Raw genomic sequence first — 27,554 nt, forward strand, 5'->3', positions numbered from 1 at the left:
CTCCAGCATAAAATTGACAGGGAAATTGACAAGCTCATAGGCCAGGGAATCTTAGAGCCGGTCGATCACGCATGCTGGGAGACCCCTATAGTGACACTTGTCAAATCTGATGGGTCTGTCCGCATGTGCACGAACTATAAGTGCACAATAAATAAAGTGCTACAACAAAGTGCCTACCCCGTACCCATTGTACAGCACGTTCTTCATTCATGGGGCCCCAGAAAAATTTTCACTAAATTGGACATGGTGCAGGCTTACCAACAATTGCCTGTAGATGGCACTATGGCGGAGGCCCAAACCATTGTGACGCACAGGGGTGCATTCCTACAATTCGACATTAGTATCGCCCCTGGACTGTTCCAAAGCATCATGGAACGGCTTTTGCAGGGGATTCCAGGAGTCGTCCCCTATTTCAACGACATCTTGGTATTGGCTGCAAACAAGGCACAACTTTTAAAATGTGTACGAACAGTTTTGGCTTAAATTAGAGAGAAAGGCTCAAAGAAGAGAAATGCCAAATTAACATGCCAAGGGTTGAAATCTTAGGGTACCTAATTGATGGCTCTGGGATTCACCGGACCACACAAAAAATCAAAGCAATTCAGGACGCCTCCACACCTCGCAATCAAACCAAGCTGCAGGCGTTCCTCGGGCTCCTTAATTTCTACAGCATCTTTCTTAAACAGAAAGCCACCATTGCTGAGTCCTTACACCATCTCCTGGCTAAAAATGTAAAGTGTTCCTGGGGAAAGCCGAGGCAGCCGCATTTGCCACGGTAAAACAACTCCTGTCAGCGGATTCCTTCCTGGTACAGTATAGCCAGACCCTGCCGTTGGTGCTGACCCGCGATGCTTCCCTGTTGGGCTTTGGCATCGTCCTCAGCCACTGCATGCCCAACGGAACCGAAGCCCCTATTGCATTTTACTCCAGGATCTTGTCTGCCACAGAGCAGAACTACAGCCAGCTGGACCGTGAGGCTTTGGCTGCAGGGTCCAGAGTAAAGAGGCTCCATGAGTATCTATATGGCTGGGACTTCAAACTGGTTACAGACCACAAGCTGTTGTTGGGCTTACTGGCTGGGGACCAACCTACCCCAGTGTCATTATCATCCTGCATGACCAGATGGACCATCTTCCTAGCTGCCTACTCCTACCGTCTCATCCACCGACCAGGCTCCACTTTGGGGCATGCTGACACTCTAAGCCGCTGCCCGCTGCCTGAACTTCTTGCTGACCCTACCCCCCGAGATGCCAGTCTTCCTCATTGACTGCCTTGAGACTATACCTGTTTCGTCCAGTAAGGTTGCCCATCACTCTGCAAAGTACTCCACCATCAAGCAAATTTTGAACTGGGTGTGGAGGGGGTGGCCCAAGGGGCCTGTTGGGGCTGATTTCAAAATGTATTTTGCCAAACACGATGAGTTACCAGTTGTAAATGGCTGTTTACTGTGGGGGGACCGGTTTGTTGTTCCACCCAAACTGTGCATTGCAGTATTAGAGGCATTACACCTAGGGCATCCTGGAATTGTCAGGATGAAGTCTTTGGCTAGAAGTTATGTGTGGTGGCCTAACATGAACAAGGAGATTGAAGAGTGGGTGGCTACCTGCACACCGTGCCAGGAGTCCAGACCAGCTCCCCCAGAGGCACCTGCTAAGGCGTGGGAGCGACCTCAAGCACTATGGTCTAGGGTGCACATTGACTTTGCTGGCCCAGTTCATGGCCAGACATTCTTAGTAGTTGTGGACGCCTACTCGAAATGTTAGAGGTAGTCCTGATGACCTCCACTATGGCAGATGCGGTCATCAAGGTGCTACGGAGACTTTTTTCCATGCACAGCCTGCCTGACATCTTGGTCTCTGACAACAGGCCCCAATTCACAGTGATGCAATTTGAGACCTTCCTAGCAGCTCAGGGAATCAGTCATGCCCTGGTCGCGCTATTCCATCTGGCTTCCAATGGTCAGACAGAGAGAATGGTGAGATCTGCAAAAGAGGCCCTCTCTAGGATGGGCCCGGGAGATTGGCAAACATGGGTTGACCACTATTTGCTAATTCAGTACATCACACAGAGTGCCACTACAGGGAGAAGCCCCTCCGAGCTTCTGATGGGTCATCGGCTAAGGTCCCACTTAGACCAACTACACCCCAATTATTCTGCCTCATCGCCCCCAGACTCCACAAGCAAGATTCGGACATGTAGCATAGGGGATTCGGTATACACCCACAACTATGCCGGGGGAACTCTGTGGATTCCTGCCACAGTGATAGGTATAACAACTAGGCACAAAGACAGTTTCTTCCCTCATGCCATCATTCTGCTGAACACCTAATTTCCACAGCACCGTCTTATGCCTAAGGATGTTTACCCATAAGGTTGTGATACTATTATCCATCTCATCTTTTCTACCACCTTCTCCTATTGATATCTTATGATTATATTCCTTTGTTGCTTGAATGTACTCTGAAAGCTTATATCACCAGAAGCAAATTCCTTGCGTGTCCGATCTCAATGGGCCAATAAAGACTATTCTAGTAATCTCTGGATGTGCTGCGATTAAAAATCACCAGATTCCCAAGGATCACTACAAAGGACCAATTGCTTTACATTTATAGGGTGCCTCGTCAGAGAAGGTTATAGTGTCTATCTACCCAAAACTATAGACTTTAGATTCATGCTGTATTCTGTATATGCTAAGTTGATTGAAAATAATATTCAAACATAAAATTCAAATAGGCCAAGCAAATTCAGTGCTAATATTTACCAAAGCCTATCACACCAAGAGTGTGCAAGAAACTTTTTAAATAGGTAAGGTGCATTTGTGTCATAAAAGGTAAATGTAAAGGTTCCCCTTGCACATGTGTGCTAATCCTTCCTGACTCCAGGGGGCGGTGCTCATCTGTTTGAAAGCCAAAGAACCAGCGCTGTCTGAAGAGGTCTCCATGACTAACTGCCGAAGGCTCACGGAATGCTGTTACCTTCCCACCAAAGGTGGTTCCTATTTTTCTACTTGTATTTTTACATGCTTTCAAACTGCTAGGTTGGCAGAAGCTGGGACAAGTAACAGGAGCTCACTCTGTTATGCAGCGCTAGGGATTCAAACCGCCAAACTGGCGACCTTTCTGATTGACAAGCTCAGTGTCTTTGCCACTGAGCCACTGCATCCCTATATTTTGTGTCAAATGTTTGCTAATTTGGATGAAATATCTTTTTGTAAGCAGGTGCCATCAAATGCTGCCTGTAATATAGATTTAACATTTCTTGAGGGAGGTTTAGGCCTGTGTTTATATATCTGCAGTACATAAAATAAATAAAAATTGGTTTTAAGAGATCTTGCCTCTCTTCAGGCAGAGATTATGTATTATTTATGTACTGTAGATATGACTTCATCCAGTCTTGAAGTGCTAACATCTTTGAACCATCTTCGAGTATTGCAAGCTGGGTAGCTATTTTAAACTTTCACTCCTGCTTGTCCAGTGATTGAACAGAATAAGAGAATAACAGAATTGGAAGGGACCTTGGAGATCTTCTAGTCCAACCCACTGCTCAAGCAGTAAACTCTATACCATTTCTGGGGAAGTAAGAGCTAACTTCCTAAATTCCAAGATTCCTCTTTAAAAAAGGAATCCCCTCCCTTTATACAGCCAGGTATTTATCAATTAATTTTGACTAGTGTACATTCAGGATTATTATAAAATCAGCACAGGCTGGAAGAATTGTGTTTTAAGAAAAAGAGACAAAAACCAAGCCAAAGCAAATCAAGTTGTTTTAGAAAATTGAGATTTCTTCTTACTGGGCTTCAAGAAATGTGCTGATTAAGTAACTTAGCTCCTGTTTCTTCTTCTCATGACTGAGGAGTTTAATAAAGTTGGCATTTCAGTTGGCATTCTGCTTTCAGGCAAAAAAAAAAAAAACCAAGCAAAAAAAAAGGAAAGAAAAAAAACCTTTATGTGTTTGGCTTCTGAGAGATTCTTATTCTAATTGAAATCTGAATTAAAGATCAAGCAAATATTTGGCAAAGTAAAAATGGTCCACTGAAAAGATGAAGTCACCCCCAATGATTTAATGAAGAACCAGGAACGAAGAAGGCTGATAATGCCCTTGCATTCCCCTAATTTCAGTATTTTGATGAGACAATAAATTTCCAGATTTTGGGTTTTTTTCCCTTTATTAATAAGAGTTAATTTGCTATGGGTAAGTCATTTTCAAGTAAGTCATATCTGAATTTGATAAAAGGTGCAAATGGTTTTTTTTACGCTGACTCTATAAATAAAACTGTATTTGTTTCATGATGAAGACAGAGACGTAGAAGGATTTCATATTAAGATACAAAGAAAAAGTATATCCAGTACTTTTTGTTTTAAAATGTTCTTTAATTTCACAAAGGTCTGCCTTTACTAATCTGGCACACTTCTCCACAACTGAGCTTATGAAATTTATAGTCCAAAGGAGGGTTGTCAAACTCGATTTCGTGGAGGGCCACATCAGGGTTGTATTTGACCTCGGGTGGGGGGGGGCCTGGGATAAGCGTGGCCAGGGTGGGTGGGACCAGCTTGGTGTCACTCATGTTAGAGGTGTCTGTGGTGGCCCAAGCGCTCTGCCAGTGAAAACAGGCTCCCGAGCTCCGTTTTCAGCTGCAACAGCCCCCTGCAACCCTCTGCCAGGAAAAACGGAACTCAGGAACACCACATGTGGCCCCCCCGAGCTTCAATTTAGCTGCCAGAGGCCAGTCATTTACTGTTTCCAGGGCTGCCCCACGGGCCAGATCTAATGTGCCCTTCTCTCAGCCACATCCAGCCCCCAGGCTTTGAGTTTGACACCCCTGGTCCAAAGTATTCAAAGGAATTTTGGAAAGACTGTGAAAAACCTGCTTGCTTTTTTGACAAAAAAAACAACAAGCGGAGGTTGACATTTTTTTATTTTCCCAATGGTAGCAGGATCTCGAGGATGATTGGGTCTCTGGCCCAATCTAGTCTTCTAGTTCAGTGCATAAACATTACATGTTTTGACTCAAAACCTGATTCAGAATGAATACTGAACTTTCGGAAGATGATATTTTATGAATGCAAGTGGGTTTTCAGGTGCAAAATAGCCCCCTACAGAAAAATAATATTTCTTCCACTATGATAACTGGCCTAGGAACATGAAGTTCTAGTTCTTCTAATTTTTCATGCTTTCCAAAAAAAAAAAAAGTCTTTCTCCTAGAATGTCACCATGCAATGTATTAAATTGGGAAGCTATATGAAAGTCTCAAAAGGAGTCATCATGTTATCCACCTTCGCTGGACTTGGAAGTAAATTTGTTAGTTCTTAGGTGAGAGTCCAGTGAGATTAACTACTCAATGGATAGATTGAGAAGTAGAAAGAGGAGGGAAGGGAAGGGAGATTTCTGATTTCCCCTGCTCGATTCCCATGAGGAAGCTCAATGGGGAAGTCTGAAATCATTCCTGGTCCCACTGCTTTTTTGCCTATCCTTGGCCATTTTAATTATCTGTTTACGTAAGAAAATATCTCTGAAACAATGTCCCAGTGGGACACAAGTTATTAGTACAAAACAAAAATTTAACTCACTAGTATAAGTATATATCAGGAGCATGGTTTAATTCATTCAAATCACTTTTTTTCCAGGTTGATGTCCATAGGATGAAATGTATTATTCTGACCAGCAGAGGGCTCACATATTTTTTTTGCTATTATTTCAAAAGAAATGGATTGAAAGTACAGTATCTAATCGTTTTAGGAAAAATCAGGAATGATGGAAAAAGTACAGCTGGAGCTTACAGAAGTCTGAATGTGCACAAAGGAGTACGTTTCATTTGTCCATGATTGAACTGTTTGTAGCATGCCAATTAGAAGGTAAAGGTAAAGGTAGAGATTCTCCTCACACATATGTGCTAGTCATTCCTGACTCTAGGGGGCAGTACTCATCTCTGTTTCAAAGCTGAAGAGCCAGCGCTTTCCAAAGACATCTCCGGGGTCATGTGGCTGGCATGACTAAACGCCGAAGACACACGGAATACTGTTATCTTCCCACCAAAGGTGGTCCCTATTTTTCACTTGCATTTTTACATGCTTTCGAACTGCTAGGTTGGCAGAAGCTGAGACAAATAACGGGAGCTCACTCTGTTATGCGGCGCTAGGGATTTGAACCGCCAAACTGCCGACCTTTCTGATCAACAAGCTCAGCGTCTTAGCCGCTGAACCACCTTGTCCCTCTGCTAATTATGATACAAATATATAATTTGCCAATTATAGATGCAGATACACCCTGTTTTCCCCAAAATAAGACCTCCCTGGATAATAAACCCAATCAGGCTTTTGAGGGCATGGGCTAAACCCCCCCCAAAAAAACAAGCCCTCCCCAAAAATATTGCAACACAGCAGCAACCCTGAGGTGACCACAATCATTGCTTCCTGCACCTCAAAAATAATAAGACCAAGTGCTTATTTTGGGGGTCAAAACAAATAAGACCCTGTCTTATATTTGGGGAAACACAGTATATCACAGCAAGAAAATAATAATGTACATCTGAATGATGTAATGATTTATGGGAGGCCTAAATGTTTGATGCGATACATGAATAATAATAATAATAATAATAATAATAATAATAATAATAATAATAATGATGATGATGATGATGATGATGATGATGATGATATACATTGATATATCGTACATTGATTGGTACGATTGTAGGATTGGTATGCTCCGAGTTCCTTCAATTAAGCAACCTCATTTATTGAGACCCGGAAGGGTGGTTTCTTTAGCAGCACCTGCCCTTGGTCTCCATCTTCTGTTATTAAGAAGAGCCATGAAGAACTGGCTCTTCTCCCAGTTCTTTGACAAGACAGAGTGAGACCCTCATTTCATCGTGCTTGCCATCTTTTATCTTTGTATTGATTTGACTGCAGTTTCTTTCTTTCATTGCTGTGAGCTGCCCAGGGTCATTGAGAGTTGAGCGGTGTAGAAAACTTAATAAATCATCATTATCATCATCATAATCATAATCAAAAAAGAGATACATTGATACATCCAAACTTTATTAAGATAGAAAATATTATTAGATATAAAGACATTTTATCAAAAAAGGGAGAATTAAAAGGGAATCGAGAGTTAGAGGAACAAGAGATAGATATGGTTTGCTATACAAAATTGCAAATACCACCAAGATATGAAAAAGATACAAAGCTTTATGGTTTTTATTTGGAGTTGACAGAATTGGATGAAATACTCACAGAAACAGAAGAGTGAATGATTAATACACATACATACATACATACATACATACATACATACATACATACATACAATTATTTACTTCGTGTTAAGTTACTTTACTTACTTTACTTTATTCATATTTATAGACCGCCCCCTCTCCCAAAAGGGACTCGTTAGAAGTTAGAAGAAGAACTAAAAGAAACAATGATAGCATGGGCAAAAGAAATTGGATATACAATAAAACTTGAGAAGTGGCAGCAATTATGGGAAATACATTATAAATTAACAATGGCAACAGCATATAAAGATAATTTGTATAAAATGTTTTATAGCTGGCATATGTAACTGGAAAGATTGGCAAAAATGTTTAAAGATAAATCAACCAAGTGTTGAAAGTGTCGCCAAAGACCAGGGTCATATTATCATATGTGGTGGATATGTGTAGAGGCAAAAAAATATTGGGCAAAAATTCATATGTGGTTGGAAAGGATGATACAGCACCATATTGATTTAAAGCCAAAACTGGTATTTTATCAGAGAAATATAATAAAGAAAATATATATTTCATTATTCATGTAGCAATTGCAGCTAGAATTGTATTTGCACAAAATTGGAAAATGGAAAAAATTCCCTCAGAGGGAGAGGTAATTTAAAAAATATTAGACTGTACAAAAATGATTAACATTGGCAATCAAAGAGAAGGAAGAATCAGAGTATTATAAGATATGGGGATGTTTTTACCCATGAAAATGTTTTTACCCATAGAAAATGAATATAGACAAAAAGAAACAGAAAATTGAATAATTTGGGAGGGAAAGGCAGAATTATAGGTGAGGAATTGAATTAAAAGGCAATTGAAATCTAAAGGTAAAAGTAAATGGAAGATAAAAATGGATTTAAATGACGTAACTGTTAAATACGATGACACAAAGATTGTACCCTGATGACATACTATAAGATTACTGATGTAAGAGTGGTTAAGAAAAAATAAACAAAACTCCCCCCCCCCAAAAAAAGAGCAGGAACTTAACATGCCCTGCACAGCTATGTCTAATCTTGAGCTGTGTTTGCAGATATTCTTCCGTCGGCTGTCATGGGGGTCCTCCTTTCCCCCCACACCCAAAGTTTCTAAATTAAGGAAAACATACTTTGATAGTTAAATTATTCTACTGACCAGCAGCTTCTACAGTTCTGTCCAGATGAATAGAAGCAAAGATTGCAAATGGCAAATATAATTATGAGAAGTGTAGCAGAGGGAAGGCTTAGTTTAGGCTAGTGCAGCTCACCTTTTAGATATAAGCGAGAACTCCCTGCAATAAACTAACCAAGGGCTTCATAGAGTTGTAGGCACTTCATTAATTTTTCAAGTATTTAAAGGTGCAACTCCCCTACCACCGGTCCTGGAGGGTGGGGGGTAGATTCGCAAAGCAAATCATATTCCAAGGATCAGTTTTGTCTGGGCAAACCCCAGATTCCAAATCAAGTTCACGCTTGTTGAATCTGCAATGGTAACACACTTGAATTTGGCTTGGATTTGCAAATGGTGACTCTCAGCTTCTAGATTAAAATGTGATTCATCTTAGCCTTACAGGTAGTCCTTGATTTACGACCACAACTGAGCCCAACACTTCGGGTGCTAAATGAGCCAGTTATTAAGTGAGTTTTCCCCCTTTAAATGACTTTTCTTGCCATAGTTGTTACATGATTCACTGCAGTTGTTAAGTTAGCAACACGGCTGTTAAGTGAATCTGGTTTCCCCCTTGTCAGAAGGTCGCAAAGGGAGATTTATGACCTGCCATAAATCAGAGTCAGTTACCAAGAATCCTAATTTTGATTACATGACCATGGGATATTGCAACTGTTGTAAGTATGAAAAACTGTCATAAGTCACTTTTTTTACTGCCATTATAACTTTGAACAGTCACTAAAAGAACTATTGTAAGTTGAGGACTACCTGTATTTAGAAAAAACTTGGAGAAGTCAAATAATGGTCAGCTAGTTTCTCTCGTTTCTATAATTCCTGTTAGCTTTTTGAGCTAGTCCAAAGAAGAAACATGAACCAGCTCTATCTTTATTTTGGTCGCCACGATGTAAAAAAGTTGTTGAGACTCTAGAAAGAGTGCTGAGAAGAGCAACCAGGATGATTAGGGGACTGGAGGCTAAAGCATACAATCAACAGTTGCGGGAACTGAGCATGGCTGATCTAGTGAAGAGAAGGACCAGGGGAGACATGGCATAGCAGTGTTCCAATATTTGAGAGGCTGTCACAGAGAGGAGGGGTCAATCTGTTTTCCAAAGCACCTGAAGGCCAGGCAAGAAATAATGGATGGAAACTGAACAAGGAGAGATTCAGCTTAGAAATAAGGAGAAATTTTCTGACAGAAAGAACAATCAACCAATGGAACAAAGGTTGCCTTCAGAAGATGTGGGAACTCTATCACTGGAAACTTTCAAGAAGAGATTGGACTGCCATCTGTCAGAAATAGTGTGGGGTCTCCTGCTTGGGTGGGAAGCTGGACTAGAACACCTCCAGAGTCCCTTCCAACTCTAATATTCTATTCTATTCCATTATTGTAAAGTTACATTAGACAGAATCCTGCAAGCCTGAAAATTTGCTTCTCCTCCTTTCTTTTCAGCTTTTGGAAAATGAGGGCTGGGAGGTCTCTTCTGAAATGTTTTTCATCCTTTTCTCCTTCTGTGGTCCTGAGCTGTCTCTTATCAGACTATTATCCTGTATGTGGGTCTTCCTTTTGACACCCAAGGTCAACCCTACACCATTCATAATTTGGATTTTAAGTCTGAGGAAGACGCAGAACCTGCATAATTTCTTAAGATATGTGAAACAGATGCTCTTACAGATGTTGGATTCCACGCCAGTCAAGATAGAGATGAAAGTACAGTTGTAATTCTATTAATGGTTCTTTATGAAATGTAACTTTTGTGGTATTCTGATAACACTCCCTTACTATTTCATTAAGCTGTTTGCTGGAATCATTGGGAATTGCATTCTTTGCATGTCTAGGAGGCAACAGATTAGAAAAACTGTATCTAATTCCAACCCTATAACTCTATGTTGTGTGCTCTAATTTGCTTCATCCATAATGTTTGGGTGAAATTTTCGTTTCAGAACAGAATGCCAGATAAATATGAACTTTATTGCAATTAGTACCATCAGAATAGGTCTTACCTTACCCTGTGAATATATCAACAACAGTACCCATTTTATCCTGTCCAAGGAATAATCCATACCTTTCCCAAGACCATACCAGGAGATTTCTGTAAACTGCCCATTCATTTTATCAATTGTCTTCACTTCTATTTTCTTCAACCTTACCAAGCATCCTAAATTATCAGCAATCTATCATGCTTATGCTTTAGTAAAAGCTGGGAAATGTGTGGCTTTACAGAAGTCATTAGACAATGCCTCTCTTCCCCCCCCCCCCCCCAATATTAGCAATGCTGGCTTGAGGTTATAGAAATTGTGGTCCAGCAACATTTGAAGGAACATAAATTCCTCATCTTTAACTTAATGAGAAGATTCTGTCCTTATTATTGACTCAAACTGAAGCATATTTCTCAGTAGACATATAAAAGATTGTGTAATCATAGAGTAGATACCCACCTAGAACTAAACTATTTGTTTTGGTATAGCATGAAATACGAACCTGGCCATTGTGGCTTTCTTAACATATTTTGGTTAAAGCAAATGGTAAATCCTCTTCAGAGGTTTTATTTGTTTACATCTGATCACAAACAGCTCTATTTAGAGTTGTATTTGAATGATACTTAAAACAGTGTATATCCCTTCCCCACCCAAAAAAAAAAAAAAAAAAAACCCAAGAGAAAACCAAGGCATATGCAGATTTTCATAAAGTTTATTACATTTTTATCACAAAGACAAGAGCCACTTTGGTCTAGTGGGGAAAGCATCGTGCTAGAAACCAGGTGACTGTGAATTCTAGTCCTGTCTTAACCATGAAAGTTAGCTGAGTGACTGGTTTGCTGTGTGGAAGATAGGAGGAGGAAGGAATTATTAGATATGTTTGCCCCTCTCTACATGGGGCTCCCCTTGAGATGCACCCGAAGACTACAGCTAGTTCAGAATGCAGCCGCGCGGGCTATCATGGGGAGGACCAGGTACTCCCATATAACACCACTCCTGCGCAAGCTGCACTGGCTGCCTGTGGTTTTTCGGGTGCGTTTCAAGGTATTGGTTACCATCTTCAAAGCGCTTCATGGCACGGGACCTAGTTACCTGCGGGATCGCATCTCACCCCATACATCCCTGCGACCAATCCGCTCCCACAGGGAGGGACTCCTCCGGGTGCCGTCCACTAAGCAGTGTCAACAGGCGGCGCCCAGGAGTAGAGCCTTCTCTGTGATGGGCCCAACCCTCTGGAATGACCTCCCCCCTGATATTAGAACTACTACTAACCTCCGCTCCTTCCGACAGAAACTTAAGACCCACCTGTTCCAATTAGCTGGCCTGGCTGATTTATAGTCCCACTTTCAACCTCCTGGCAAACACCTTATTTTGGGGTAATTTTTAAGGGTAATTTTAATTTATATTAGAATTTTAATCTATTGTACAGTGTACAACCTACCTCCTCTGTCTATTTATGTATATCTACCTATATTTTTGTATTTACATTGTTTTAATATGACTGTACACCGCCCTGAGTCCTGTTTAGGAAAGGATGCGGTCTATAAATTAAAGATTATTATTATTATTATTATTATTATTATTATTATTATTATTATTATTATTATTATTATTATTATTATTATTATTATTATAAAAATAATAAAAGGACAAAAAAATTAAAAAGGTGGATCATTGAACAAATCAACTCATCATTCAAGGCACAAATAGCTAGGCTCAAGTTATTCTACTTCGGACACATTGTGCAAAGACCCAGCTGTGTGGAAAAGATTATAATGGTGAGAAAGGTGGAGGAATGAGAAGAAAAGGATGACCAGCAGAAGATGGAGTCCATTACGGCCACAATGAACGCAATGCGTCACATGTTAGAATACCTGAATGACCAGGTGAGGGACAGATCATCCTAGAGTAATTCATCAATATAGTCACTAGTGTCAACATTTATTTGATGGCATATAATCAGTCAATGGTTACTATTTTAATATATTTTATAATTGGTCTCACTCATATATAATAGAATCATAGGGTTTGGAAGGGACCTTGGAGGCCTTCTAGTCCAACCTCTTGCTCAAGCAGGAGACCTTATACCATTCTGGACAAAAAGTTTCCAATCTCTTCTTGAAAACCTCCATGGAGCACCCACAACTTCTGGAGGCAAACTGTTCTGTTCATTGATTCTTCTCACTATCAAGAATGTTTTCCCTCGTTGATTCCAAGTTAGATTACTCCTCATGAGCTTCAAACTGTTATGTCTTGCCCTGTTCACAGGTGTTTTGGAGAATGCCAGATAAATATTTAATATAAAAGTAGATCCCTTCTTCTCTGTGATAGCCCTTCAAATACTGGTTTAATAATACAGATTCAGAAGGTGTCTGCTTCCAAGATTGCACTGGTAATATCCCCCCCCCCTTTGATTGATTCTAAGAAGTGGAGGAGGAAGAAGAACTCAAGTGTTGCCTGATGGCCAGAGATTCTAAAAGGACTTCAACATTCTTCTCCTTTTACCATTTATTTAAGATTCTACCCCCCACTGTTTGTTATAAATATGTCAAAGATGAGAGAAGGGTGGATGGACACCTCTCTATTTACCAAGGCAAGAAAGAATATCACAGGAAAGAGAGAATTGGATTCTACAGATAGTTACTCTGTATTGTTAGTTGGCATTAGGCTGGCATTCCTAAGGGTGGAGGTGCTATGAATGGCATCCATTCCTGAGCTCACATTTCTGTGCTATTTACTTGCAAGAAAACCAAAGCAAATTTAGAACACATCAGGAGACCTAAGTGACTGGTTGAAATCCAATTTTTTGTAGGCACCAACTGCCCTCTTCAAAATGCTGGTGGGTCTCTCAACAAAATGGATCCATATTCACATTATTTCTTCAGTCTATATCCACTGGTGCATATGCGCACACATACCATTCTCCTTTATCTGTTCTCCACTGACCTATAAGGGCTTTGACATGGACTATCTGCCAATCAACCCAGAAATACTGCAACTCTTCACAGTAGAAAAGTCACAAACCTAACCGTGCACTTTAACAGGGAATGTAGGTTGTATGTGATCTCAGGGATGGGCTTCAAAAATTTCACCAAGGGGTTCTCTGCCCGGTTGCTGTTGACCTCCTGCACCATGATGGTTGTGGGAGGTAGTTTTCGCCTTCCCCAGGTTCTGGAGGCTTTCCTTGAGCCTCTGGGAGGGTGAAAATTGCTTCCCCCAGGCTCCGGAGGCAATCTGGAGGCCAGAAATGAGCCTATCTCTGGCCTTCTGGCACTTCCAGGAGTCCCATTTCCCCCCTCCCTGAGTCTCCTGAACTTACCTCCCATCCAAAATGGGCCACATGGAGACTCCTGGGAGAGGTGGGTGGGGCCAGCCAGAGGTGGGATATGGAGGTTCTCCAAACCAGCCATAACGTTAGCTACGGGTTCTCCCAAACCCAGGCAGACCACTCCTGTGTGATTTGGACTCACAACACATTAGCTAATGAGGGACCTTGAGTTTATTCTTTAAACCAGTGTTTCTGTACTCTGGACACGTGTCAATGTGTGGACTTCAACTTCCACAATTTCCCAACCAGTAAGCAGCCAAGGCTGAGAACCATTACTTTCAACTGTAATCTATAGCCTCAGGGACAGCAGTCTAAGATTCATTAGATATGTTGAAGTTCCTTCTTTGAAGATGAAACATTTCAAAGTTCAATACAGCCTTATTAGAAGAAAATAATTTTGGTCCGTTTGGTGTCCGGGTGTTCTGACTTAGGCTTCCCAAGATCATGAAGCAGACTCCTCATCCCAATAAAACCTCTTTTATTTAGGTTAAAAAGAATTCCTCTCCAGCAAAGTACCGGCAAACAGTTTTTCAAGAAATTTCACAACTACAGACTTTATCAGGCTTGGAGAGCTGCCAGGCTGATATCTTCGAAACGCCACGCTGTAGCAGCAATTACTTGGCAAGAAGTCAAGAAAAGATCTTCACCCTAATGAATTGAACCAATTGTCTCCTGCAAACTCCCCTCCCCTTTCGCTCCCATTTATTCTCTGTGGGAGGGGCCATTCACTTTCCACCTATGGCTTTACTCCCGAGTCAGTCTCTGTTCCTTAGCTGTTCCCTTCTCCTGGCAGCTCTGCGCATGCGCACATCAGGAACAGGCTCCAGATGTTCTTCTGCCCCACTTGATATCCAACTCTGAAGGCTCTGATAACTATTGGATGGCCCCGGCCTCTGATGCAGAACCCTCCTTGGAGCCTTCCCCAGACTCCAGGACTGGCCCATGTTCCTCCCCAACCTCCTCACTGTCCGAGTCTGCCACCAGCTCTGCTTGCAGCCCACAACACTGGGTAAATAAGCACAAGACACCTGCTTGAAGTGGAGGTAGGATTTATTTGACATCAAAGAACCACCCAATTCAGTTCTTGAAAGATACCACATTTTGAAGGCAATTTTTAAAGAAATATTAAAGAGGGTTCTAGGTTTTGTTAGTACTTGGTTTTTGCTCATTTCCATGTGAATTGTCTTGTAGCAGGGGAAGGGATCTTGTCCCGAATCAGGGAGAAAATGCCATCTTTTTGCCCTGTATAATATGTTAATTTTCATATTTATTGTGTGTGGTTTTGTTTGTGGCTGTGGGTGATGGGTTTTGGATCAGGAGAGTTTATGTGTACATAAAGGATTTCTATGTGTTGGGGCAGTGGTGGGATTCAAATAATTTAACAACCGGTTCTCTGCCCTAATGATCAGCTGGGTAGGTGGGGCTCAGTGGTCATGTGACTGGGTGGGCATGGCCCACTCAACGTCACTCATGTCGATGAGCTCTTCACCTTAGCTGTTACAATGTAAACTCCGGTTAACCGGAGAGGCGGTTTCTGTAAGCAGAGCAATAAAGATTAGGTTAGAAACAACACCAGAATGTTTCCTTCCTGCCTTCCTTACAGGATTAGCCCTGTAAAGTGGGGGAAAAACAAAAGGAGATTTCTTCCAACAACCAATTCTCCAAACTGCTTAGAAAGTTAACAACCGATTCTCCCAAATAGGTGCGAGCTGGCCAGTGGTGGGTTCTGGATCCCGTTGCAACTGGTATGGTGCAACGGGGCCCAGCATCCACCACATGAATGCGTGCAGCACATGCATGCGTCCTTACCTCCTGTGATGCCTCTGCAATGCTCCAGCTGCTTGGCAGAGCGTTGCGAGGCGCTGTACACTCCATGCAGATGCGCGGAAGTGCCGAAGAGCTCAAATACAGGTAAGGAGATTAGGCGGATGGGTGGGCGCTCTGGAGCACTGTACCGGAACGGTACCCAGTGCTCCCGGCAGGCACCAGTACACCCATACTGGGGCATACTGCCTGCAACCCACCACTGGAGCTGGCTGAATCCCACCACTTTTATTTATATTGCTTATATCAACATACAGGCAATCCTCAACTTAAGTCTACAATTGAGCCCCAAATTTCTGTTGTTAAACAAGTCAGTTGTTAAGTGAGTTTCCCCCCATTTTGCAACCTTTCTTGTTATGTGAATCACTGCATTTATTAAGTTAGTCACATGGTTGTTAAGTGAATCTGGCTTCTCCATTGCCTTTACTTGCCCGAAAGTTACAAAAGGGGGGGGTTCACATGACTCTGGGACTCAGCGACTGTCATAAGTACATGCCAATTGCCTAATATCCAAATTTTGATCTTGTGAACATGGTGCAATGGTCATAAGTATGAACAGTGGTCATAAGTCACTTATTTCAATGCTGTTGTCACTTTGTCACTAAATGAATAGTTGTAAATCAAGTACTAGCTGTATTTCTTTGTGTGAGTCAAGCTTAATCAATTGCTGCTTGAGTGTCAATGCAGGTGGAAAAGCTTAAGCAGTTTCTTTTTCCTCTTTATTTTGTGTTTGCCAGTAGATCAGGAATGGTTCGGGTTGATGTGTGGCCCAGCCGCCAAAAATGTTATGCAAGCTTTAACCTTCCAACAGCCTAAAACAGAGACATACAACTTATGAAGTGTTAATACCACTTTATAATGCCTTGGTAAGGCCACACTTGGAATACTGCATTCAGTTTTGGTTGCCACAATGTAAAAAAGATGTGGAGACTCTAGAAAGAGTGCAGAGAAGAGCAACAAAGAGGATGAGGGGACTGGAGACTAAAACATATGAAGAACAGTTGCAGGAACTGGGTATGTCTACTTTAATGAAAAGAAGGACTAGGGGAGACATGATAGCAGTTTTCCAATATCTCAGGGGTTGCCACAAAGAAGAGGGAGTCAAACTATTCTCCAAAGCACCTGAGAGCAGGACAAGAAGCAACAGGTGGAAATTAATCAAGGAGAGAAGCAACTTAGAACTGAGGAGAAATTTCCTGACAGTTAGAACAAGTAATCAGTGGAATAACTTGCCTCCAGAAGTTGTGAATGCTCCAACACTGGAAGTTTTTAAGAAAATGATGAATAAGCATTTGTCTGAAATGGTATAGGTTTTCCTGTCTAGGCAGGGGGTTGTACTAGAAGACCTCCAAGGTCCCTTCCAACTCTGTTATTCTATTCTATTCTATTCTATTCTATTCTAATTTTGCAAAGGCTGGGTTCACACTTACTCTTTTGCTTTTAGTAGGGTGAGATCCAAAACTGTATTTGATCATCTTTAACTTAAATGTAATTGAATTAAATGTAACTCAATCAAATCCTATACACTTGAGTACTCCATGTACATTTCATAATTTCCATTGAAACCATATGCAGTGGTGGCCGTGTGTAAAGGAGGGCAGGGTTATATCAGGTATTTTCATTGGCTGACGCGGGAGGGGGATGTCAAACTTGTGGCCTATGGGCTGGATGTGTCACATGCAAGCCACGCCCACCCCGGCTCCTTAAAGGCAAAAAATGTTACGATTCGTCATAATATGTCATGTGACCCAATTGAGTTTGACATCCGTGGACTAAAGGAAGCCTTGGCCAGATTTGATAATACGTTGGGCATGGAGGGGGCACTGTCACTGGTGAAAACCAGAAGTATCTTTGCTACTCCTAAACCTTCTATTATACTTACAATATTTACACTTCCTCTTTAACATTCTAAATTTATTTTCCCCTATTGCTTACAGTGGAGAAATCCCCCCCACACACACTTACCAAAAATGGAGAGTGGAAGTTTAGTTCTTACACTTTTGAACTCTCATTTTGCTGTCATGTTACTGTCAGAAATTTGGCAACCTTTAATTTCCTAGGCCTGAACGATATGATCACACTTCAGAATGATCCACTCTATTCATAGCCAGAGAAGTTCAATAACATAAAGATTATAAACAGGTTTTTTTAAAAAATCTGAAAGGGCTCTAGAAATGATAAATAAGCATGAACGTAGGTTGATATTGAGGAAAATTGATCCTTTCAAAGAAAGTGCAATGTACTCTTTTTGGAAAAAAGAAATCTTAGAAGTCTGTGGTAGATTGTTAATTTACCATGGATTATAAAGTGATAGATAGATAGATAGATAGATAGATAGATAGATAGATAGATAGATGGATGGATGGATGGATGGATGGATGGATGGATTAAATGATAGATAATGATAGATAAATTAAATATAGATAGAAGATAGATAGATAGATAGATAGATAGATAGATAGATAGATAGATAGGTAGGTAGGTAGGTAGGTAGGTAGGTAGGTAGGTAGGTAGGTAGGTAGGTACAGACAGACAGACAGACAGACAGACAGACAGACAGAAATAGATGACTGAGAGACATAGATTAGATAGCTAGTTGATGACAGATAGATATAATTATATGCATTAGATAGATGATAAGAGAGAGGAGCATGAATAAAATTGTGCTGATCAATTTATATTTAAAAGTATTCATTTAGTAGATAGAGGCAATCAATATTATTTTTATTTATTTATTTTTATTTTCTTCCTTGGCATAATTAGCAGACATTTCCATCTTCTAATGTCTGTCTAGTCTAGAGCAGGTTAAATGACAAATGCAATTAAAGAAGTGACTTGCTCTTATTATTGTAATAATTGTTTGTAGGGTGAGCAATTTATTGCTTTTCAGAGCAGTTGGCACAAAGTTGCTATGCTCCTAGATGGTGCAAAAAATCTGTTGCTGCTCTTTTATTTTATAGACTCATCCTTTCTGAAGTGATAGAGCTTACCTTCTGAAGAACAATGGACCCAAATCTTTGGTGTTTCAGAGACCAGCTAATAAAGGGTTACATTCCAGCTGCAGAAAGAATGTTCTAATGAGAAAGGCATATCAGTGATGCTTATCAAAAACAAAAATACTGAATATTTATTTATATAAAATATAAACTTTTGACTCTTGCACTATCTAGTTTAAGAGAGAACAAATATGGAAATGACTTCCTTTTTTACGCCAGAAATGTCAGGACAGGATTTGTGGCTGGAGAAAACATTTAAGATAGTTTCCTTCCTCCTGTCAGGCCCAAAGAACCAAGAACAGCTTGTGGACTAGTTCTGAGTAGTTGTTCACTAGTGGTAGATTGCAGGAAATATGCCCCAGTATGGGCATACCAGATCCTGCCTGGAGTACCGGGTACCATTCCAGTACGGTGCTCCGGAGGGCCCACCCGCCCAAGCTCCTTACTTGTTCTTTAAAGCCTTTGCCACTTCCGTGCATGCGCATGCCACATACAGCGCCTGTGTGACGCTCCGACAAGCATCTGGAGTGTCGTGGAGGCTTGCGGAAGCATCGCTGGCAGCTACAACGCATGTGCGCACCGCGCACATCCTTGTAGGTGATGCTGGGCCCATTCCAACAGGACCGGTTGGAACAGGATCCGGAACCCACCACTGTTGTTCACCTACAGACAGAATCTTGCCAGATTGGATGGTCTGCAATAACCATGGAATATATTCTGCTTCAGTTGCAGCCATCATCTTTATTTTTTACAATGGCTATTATATGACTCATGCAGCAATGGCTATAGTCACCCCAAACAGCATGGTGGATGGCAAATAAATTTAATAGACAAGTGGATAAGTAGAATAAAATACTTTATTTGGCCAAGACACACAAAGAAATTGTCTCTGGTGCAGAAGCTATCAATGTACATGCAAAGCAACAGAGTAATAATCTTAATAATGATACTAAAAGGGGAGGGGATAGTAGAGAAGATGAGAAGGGTAATAATAATAATACAACATGTGTGAATATCCTTAGATATAAGACAGTACTGTGAGGATTAAGTGTTCAGCAGAGTGATAAAGGTAAAGGCTCCCCTCTCACATATGTGCTAGTCTTTCCCGACTCTAGGGGGCGGTGCTCATCTCCGTTTCAAAGCCGAAGAGCCAGCACTGTCTGAAAATGTCTCTGTGGTCATGTGGCCGGCATGACTGAACGCCGAAGGTGCACGGAATGCTGTTCCCTTCCCACCAAAGGTGGTTCCAATTTTTCTACTTGCATTTTTACATGCTTTCGAACTGCTAGGTTGGCAGAAGCTGGGACAAGTACCAGGAGCCCTCTCCATTACGCGGAACTAGGGATTCAAACCACCAAACTGTCAACCTTTTGATCGACAAGCTCAGCGTCTTAGCCACTGTGCCACTTTAGCAGAGTGATAGCACAGGGGGAAAAACTGTCCCTGTGTCTAGTTTTTTTTGGCATTTAATACCATTATAGTGGTGGGAGGAATTGGAACAGTTTATGTCCAGAATATGAGGGGTCTGTAGATATTTTCTCAGGCCTCCTTCTGACCCACACAGTATACAGGTCTTTTATGGAAGTCAAGTTGCTTGGAATCTGTTACATTTAATTGCTGTACCAAACGAGAAATTATAGAAGTGCCGATGGTGGATTCAATAATTTCCCCTGTAGAACTGTACCAACAGCTCCTGGGGCAGTCGAAACTTCATAAGTAAGTAAATTAGTAAATATTCAATGAAGAAGGGTTGGGTAATTTGTAGCTCTGTATGGTGTGAGGAATCCAGTCTTGGCTTAAGACAGATAATGGTTTATTTGTTGGGACAAATTGTGAGATGAATTGACTTATTGTATTTTGCTAATATGGCTTAGGTGTTAGCGTGTATCATGTGAAACACCCCCCCCCACTATGGCTCAGCCAAAGGCTAGGAGAGAAAATGTATATAAGTAATCTTCAACTTCCAACCATTCATTTAAAACCTGTTAAAAATTATGACGAGGTCAGGAATGTTTCATAGTGATTTATGTCCGATAAATCACTTCTGTCTGGCTTGCTTTTATCACCAATTGTAGCATGTGACCACAATTTGTGATGGTTTTTGTTGTTGTTGTTGACTTCTAGTGGTTTTTTCCCCCGGTTTCCAGCAAAAAAAAGCTCATTCAGAAGAATGGGTTCATATTTACAACACAATGATTTACTTAACAACAGCTACAGAAAATGTTGTAAAGTCAGGTCCAGAGAAGTCATGTAGGTGCCTTGACCTTACAACTGTAACGCCTGGAAATCCAGTCCTAATTGTGGTTATAAGTCAAGGACTATCTGTGCAGACTACCTTTTCTTTTCTCCGCTGAATGTTAGACTTGCCAGCTTTTATTTTTATTTAATTTGATTGAAAAGTCTGTGCCCTTAAAACTACTTCACAGGCCAGAATTATGCTGATCATTCTTTCCCTCTCAATGACACAGAAACAAAAGTTTCATTTGATGATCCATCTTTAATGGATCTGTTAATTAAATGTTCGTCGGTACTGCCAGAAATAAATATTACAAACCTATTTAGAGAGAGTGCATACTGTAGTCGCTTTATATTTCACATTGCTAGATGACACATTTTAATTGCTTTATTTCCAAAACCAAGGGTGCCTTAGCATACAGGTAATCCTTGAGTTATGACCACAGTTGAGACTAAAGCCTCCACGGCTAAGCAATGCAGTCCTTACATGAGTTGCACCAGGGGTGGGCTTCAGAAATTTTAGCAACGGGTTCTCTGTCCAGTTGCTGGGTGGGCGTGGCCATGGGGGCGTGGCCATGTCTGCTTCCTGCACCACAGCGGAGGGTGTTTTCATCCTCCTGGGCTCCGGAGGCTTTTCTCAAGCCTCTGGGAGTGGGGAAATGCCATCCTTGGGCTCTAGAGGCCCTCTGGAGGCCGGAAATGGGCCTGTTTCCAGCCTTCCAGAACTTCCGCGAGGCCCGTTTCTTTGCCCTCTCCAGGCTCTGTAGAGTTTTCTTGAGCCTCTGGCAGGGCAAAAATGGTCTCCCCCAGGTTCCGGCCTCAGAGGCCAGAAATGGGCCCATTTCCAGCCTTCCAGAACTTCCAGTAGGCCCACTTTCAGGGGTGGGTTCCTGCCAGTTCTAACCTCTTCTATAGAAGGGGTTCCACAAATCTACAGTGCCATTTAGAACCGGTTCCAGCTCTCTCCCCTCACCGGTCTGCACATCATCAAGATGAAGAGCGAGAGGAGGAATCCTGGGAGTTGAAGTCCACAAGTCTTAAAGCTGTCAAGTTTGAACACCCCTAGGGGTTTTTTCCCCAAAGGGTTAAGGGTGCAAGGGTCTTGTAACTTGACAGCTTTAAGACTTGCGTGCTTCAAATGCCAGAGTTTCTGAGCCAACATTTTGGTTGCTAAGCAAGAGCGTTGTTAAGTGAGTTTCACCACATTTTACAAGTTGGCCATGCCCACCCAGTCACATGACTGCCAAGCCACTCCCACTCGGTCACATGGCTGGCAAGCCACTCCCACAAAGAAGGCCACACCTACCGAAGAGCTTCTTAAAAATTTTGAAATCCATCACTGCCCGCTTTTCACCCTCTCCGAGCCTCCGTCTGGGCCGTGTAGAGACTCCTGGAAGGGGAGGGGAGGGATGGGGTGGGTGGATGGTGCTAGCCAAGGTAGAATTTGCAGGTTCTCTGAACTGGGCAGATCCTTAGCAAGAGGATTGCCCGAACCCGCAGCAGCCCACCCCTGAGTTGCACCTTATGTGAATCACACAATTATTAAGCAAATCTGGCTTCCTCCATTGAGTTTGCTTGTTGGAACCTGCCTGCACACATCGCAAATGGTGACCATGTGATCTTGGGAGGCTGCAGCCATCTTAAATACATTCTAGCACCCAAATTTCGGTCATGTGACTGTGTTGGTACCCTGTGTTGGTAATCTGGGTGAGGACTAGTCGAAAGTCCCTTTTGTCGGTGCTGTTATAATTTTGAACAGTTATTAGATGAATAATCATAAATTGAGAACTCCTTGTACTGCAAGCACACATCCGTGTGTACCACATGTATGCACATGCTCACGCACACGGACACACATCTTTGCATATGTACCAGTGACAGGTTCCGGATCCCGATGCAACTAGTATGGTGCAACGGGGCCAGGCATCTCCCACATGCATTCGCACAGCATGTGTACAGCACATGCATGCGTACAGCACATGCATGCATACTTATCACCCGCGATGCTCCAGCTGCTGAGTGGAGTGTTGCACAGGCGCCATATGCACCATGCACATGCGCGGAAGCCCCGATCGGCTCAAATACAGGTAAGGATGGTGGGCAGATGGGTGAGCCCTCCGGAGCACCGTACCGGAACAGTACCTGGTGCTCCCAGCAGGCACCAGTATGCCGGTACCGGGGCATACCGGTCGTATCTCACCACTGATATGTACATAAAACTGGCATGATTACAAAGCTGAACATTACATCAAAGGACTTTCTTTACAAATGACTTGTTTGTATCTTCCCTGCTTGATCTTTAATATAAGTTTGGTGGCAATCGCAAAGAATTGACATTTCTGACTGAGGATATAAAAGCTGAACGCCAAAGTTGAAGGCCTAGCCAACATGTTATTTTTTTCTGCCAGAGTTTCACATAATTTCACTACCATTACCTGAAAGAACATTTTGCATGGTGCTACGTTTGTCTACCTGATGCAGACTTTATGGGGAATGGGTATTTTTTTAAAAAAATAGCTAATAATATTTGCCGTCTTTTTTCTCTTCTTTTCTTTGCATACTTGTTTTTGTTTCTTTTAAAAAGCTCCTAACCTCAGCTACAGGCTACGACTTATCCCTGACAATGCCAGAACTATAATAAATTGTTCAAAGTCAGACCTGAGGCTGTCTCCGTTGTTGCAAGATCAGGGTTTGATATCCTCCTGAATCTAGTTGAATTTAAGAAGGAGGAGGAGGAGGAAAGAAGAAGAAGGAGAAGGAGGAGGAGGAGGAGGAGGAGAAGAAGAAGAAGAAGAAGAAGAAGAAGAAGAAGAAGAAGAAGAAGAAGAAGAAGAAGAAGAAGAAAGCACTTGACTCCATAAAGTACAGAGAAAAAAGTTGAAAAAGTAGATATTTGTTCCTTTTTTCCCTTCCTTCCTTCCTTCCTTCCTTCCTTCCTTCCTTCCTTCTTTCCTTCCTTCTCTTTTCCTACATCCCTAATAATACACAATAATCTTATTTCTGCAATTCATTGATGCTGAAATAAGAATGGGTATGTACTTTTACAGATTGGCATATGAATTTGCTCCCCAATTTTTGTGCTGTTGTTTACTTGCTGACATAGGTAGCAAAAAAAGGGGAGAGGATCTTGGGCAATACAAACAAAGCTAAGCTATTAGTAACAAAACTGCTTGGAGCTATCATTGGTAACATATTTTTTAAAATCTCATCAACAAAAACTAGGAGATCAATGCAACATGCTGCAACCCCAAACAAGTAATAACGGAGTCTTTTGTGCTCTTTGAATTTGGTTGTTTCCTTGCAGACGTTTCATTACCTGATTAGGTAACATCATCAGGGATAGTGAGATGGGGTTTGCTCCCTCTATATATTCAGTAGCTTGCACTGTCAGTGTTAGTGGGGGTGTTAAAAGAGATGTAATCTTTTAAATTATGTTGTCTTCATTAAAGGCAGAACTTAGCATTGAAGAACACATCAAGACTTGCATCCTTGCAGGACCGTACCGTATTTTTCGGAGTATAAGACACACCTTTTTCCCTCCAAAAAGAGGCTGAAAATCTGGGTGCGTCTTATACACTGTATGCAGCATTTTTTTTGCCCCTTGAAACCCCGCCCCTTCACCAAAATGGCCGTACATAGCCTTTAGGAGGCTTTCAGAGACCTCCTGGGGGCTGGGGAGGGCAGAAATGAGAGAAAAACAGGTAGTTTTTTGCTCAATTCTGCACCCCAGCCCCCAGGAGCACTCTATAAGCCCCCTAAAGGCTATCCATGCCTCGTTTTTTGCTTGTTCCCCCCCCCTCCCAGGAGCACTCTAAGGTTATGCATGCCCTTTTTTGGGGGGTGGGGGAAACCCAGTCCTGTTTTTGCAAAAAAATGGGCCATTTTTGGAAGACTGCAGAGTGCAATTTTTTTTTAAGTTTGCCTCTTCAAAATCTTGGTGCGTCTTATATTCTGAGAAATACGGTATCTTCTAGAACATTGTGACTCTGCAAAGACGATTGAACTTGAAAACTTTGTTTCTGTGAGGAAGTGGATGACAAGTTGCCTCACTCCATAGCTCCATGCTGATGGCAGTTCAGCTTCTGTGTTACGGCTTTTCCTCAGCCAAATGGAATACAGGTAGTCCATGATTTATCACTGGATTAGCAATCATCTGGAGTTGTAGCACCGTAATAGGGAACCTATAGCAGAGCCATCTCCCTGGGCATGCGAGCCATCACCCATTGCTCTTCTGGGTTCCAGCACACCAGCCAGCTGGTCTTCATGCTCGTGGAAGTGCTGGAAGAGCAGCTGCCTTAGGCGCATGTACATGTTGGGTGGCTGTTTTTCTGTTTTCCGGCACGTATATGCACAATGGCCACCTGCTCTTCCAGTTTCTGGTGCACATGCATGTGTGAAGACCAGCTGGCCAGCGTGCATGATTGTGCTGGAAACCGGAAGATCATCTTCCCAGCATGCGCACATGCACATCGAGTGGCTCTTCTTCCAGTTTCTGCCATGCACATGCACACAGGCCAGCTGGTCTTTGCACGTGCATGCATGCTAGAAACCAGAAGATCAGGTGGCCGGGACACATGTGCACACTGGAAACCGGAAGAGCAGCCACCCAATGCGTGCCTGCGCATTGGGCGGCTGCTCTCCCGGTTTCCGGCATGCTTGCGCGTGCACGCTCCCGTTTCAGCACTCGGTGCTGAAAAGGTTAATCAACACTGTTGTAGCAGATCTTCTCACGGGTATCCATCATCCAGTTCCCAAGTTCTGAATGTTCCCCTCCCCTCAACCGTTATGTTGGCGACCCTCCCTCGTTCGTGATTGTTTGCAGTGTCCTGTGATTGTATGACTATGTTTTATGTTTTTGCCCCAAACTGGCATTGCTCCCATCAATGGGTTTGTTTTATTAACCTGACCACCGCAAAAAAAAAAGATTGTAAAATTGAGTTGGTAGCATGGTGACCCACATTATGATGGTTATGACTTACTATCCTAATGGGCAAACTTTGTTATGGTGGTAAGTTCAGAACTATTGTACCTTCACTTAATTCAATAACTCAAGAGTCTTATCCTGGGAGCAATCCTTCACAAACTCAAATTCACTGCAGATCTCTAATTTCCTGAATATGGAAACTCCAAACTTTAGTCTTTTTGTTTGTTTTTATGTCATTCAACTCAACATCAGAATGGGACCAGGACAATAGCAATAGCGCAGTGCTATTTACAACCCTCTCTTATTGGTTTACAGAGTCATCATATTGCCCCTCCCCCCAACAACCTGGGTCCTCATTTTACCCACATCGGAAGGATGGAGGGCTGAGTCAAACTTGAGCCTGGTGAGATTCGATCTGCCAAATTGCAGGCAGCCAGCAGGCAGCAGAAATAGCCTGCAGTACTACACTCTAACTACTGAGCCACCCAGGGGTGGGTTGCTCCTGGCATTACTGCCGGTTTGGTGTGCAAGAATGTGTGTGCACATTTGCACAAAAATTGGTCTGCGCATGCGCAAAACATTAAAAAGAAAGAAAAAATCAATTTGTGTAATTACAATTGTTCTGTGCATGCGCAGAACTGAAAATCAAGATGGCGGCCCCATAGGAGAACAGGTTCGTGGGCGTGGCAGGCCTGGGTCACTGCCAGTTCCAACAACCCAGGCCACCAAACGACTACTGGTTCAGCCGAACCGGTCCCAATCGATAGGAACCCACCCCTGGAGCCACTGTAGCTCCCAGAAGGTAGAAGGTAATAATACAATAATACAATACAATACAATACAATACAATAATACAATACAATAGTAGAGTTGGAAGGGACCTTGGAGGTCTTCTAGTCCAACCCCCTGCCTAGGCAGGAAACCCAGAGCAATTCCCCAGAGCAATAGAAAAATACTACAACCACTCTTGGAAGAGGCCTTCTCTTCTGGGGGACATATATCATAGTCTAGTGGTTAAAGTGCTGGCCTAGAAACTAGAAGACTGTGAGTTCAAGTCCTGCCTTAAACATGTGTTGGATCGGGTACACACAGGCTAACAGTAACAACAGCTTAGATAGATAGGCACACACAGGCTAACAGTAACAACAGCTCTTTATTAACTCAGTAGCAACTATGTACAATCCAGTGAAGGTTCAGTGTGACAGCAGCCCTTTTATAGGGAGCTGTCAGACCTTTCGACCAATGAGATTAAACCTCTGTTCCCGCCGGAACAGAGGACCTTGGTGGAAACCATTATAGCTGATGCTAGTATCTAACAGCATGAAAGCAGGATGGGTGACTTTGGGCCAGTCTCAACCCAACCTACATCACACAGTTGTTTTGTTGGGAAAATAGGAAGAGGAAGGAGTATTAGGTACATTCACTGTTATTTGCAACAATAATAATGGCAAATAATACAGATGGGATAAACAAAATAGCACTTAGTAGCAAGTCAGGACAGGGCATCCAAAAATTACAACTGAAAGGAAATACAGTTCATTTCAAATTTTGTACCAATGTTCTTCTGAAATACAGAATGACCTGGTACACTAATAAAGTTCTAAAATTAATGACCAGGAAATAAAATGTTTTTTCAGACTGTCTGAATTCAGACATTTGTGACATTTATTATGACAAATCCTCATAGCATTTTAACAGCATTTATTTCTTAATTGGGAAACATTGGCTAAGGAAGACAAAGCCATTAGCAAAACAGGTGAAAAATGTTGTATTTTCTTCCTTCCTTCTTTCTTTTCTTTCTTTTCTTTCTCAACTTACTTTCCTTAAAAATATGAGATTCCTGATGTACTTAAAAAAAATTACAAT

Source organism: Natrix helvetica (genome assembly GCF_964273705.1).
Source record: "Natrix helvetica genome assembly, chromosome: Z".
Classification (NCBI taxonomy): Eukaryota; Metazoa; Chordata; class Lepidosauria; order Squamata; family Natricidae; genus Natrix; species Natrix helvetica.